The sequence below is a fragment of the Rattus rattus genome, chromosome 3 (assembly GCF_011064425.1).
Source record: "Rattus rattus isolate New Zealand chromosome 3, Rrattus_CSIRO_v1, whole genome shotgun sequence".
Taxonomy (NCBI): domain Eukaryota; kingdom Metazoa; phylum Chordata; class Mammalia; order Rodentia; family Muridae; genus Rattus; species Rattus rattus.
Window position 1 is genome coordinate 79874551 of NC_046156.1, and position 797 is coordinate 79875347.

Genomic DNA, 797 nt, shown 5'->3' on the forward strand with positions numbered 1-797 from the left:
TTTTCTATTTCTCATTTCTTTCCTTTTGTGTGTGTATGGTAATGATTGTGTGCCTAAAATGAATTATGTTATCTCCATTTCACTTTGTAACAATATAGAGGTTATTGATTTTTGTTTGTCAATTTTATAACTAATTTGTCCAAAGTATTTATCAGCATTTAAAGATGGTGGTATCTCAAGAGCCTCTTTGATATAAAATCTTATCACAGGCAAAAAGGGACATTTTAATTTTTTCCATATGATTATCTAATTTATATCTTTTGTCTCAGTGCTTCAGATAAAACTTAGAAAAATATATTGATCGCTTCTCGGCCTTTTGGCTAAGATCAAGTGTAGAAAAATATATTGAATAGGAACCAAGAGTGGTGTGGTAAGGTTGAATTTATTCTTGATCCTTGGATAATGTGCAGTGTCTTGTTAATTTTCCTCTAGTTTGGATTACAGTCATTTAAAGTTTATTTTCGAAACTACTAAAATCAGAGAAGATCAGTCTAGTTTGCAATGTCTAAGGAAGAATTTTGCTCAACAATGCTTAAAATAATTAAACATTAAAATAAATTCTATTTGTTTAGTAGATTTTTAATATTTCCATATGACACATATATATTTGTTGAATTTTACTAGCTGTTAGTAACAGAAAAGATTACCCTGTTGCGCTTTGGCATTTAAAATCAGGTAGGTATTACATTTGCTTAGATGTAGAAATAGCAGCAAATATACCCCTCTGTGATTCTTTTCTGTCCAGGTGAGACTGAGCATAGGAAACTGACTTCTATGTTGGAGGTGGGAGGAGGAGT

The 797-nt window shown here is 30.9% G+C and overlaps 1 pseudogene; it reads left to right on the plus strand.

The window, feature by feature from the left end:
- Nucleotides 1–300: 300 nt before the first annotated feature.
- On the plus strand, nucleotides 301–464 carry LOC116897643 (annotated as a pseudogene).
- Nucleotides 465–797: the final 333 nt, after the last annotated feature.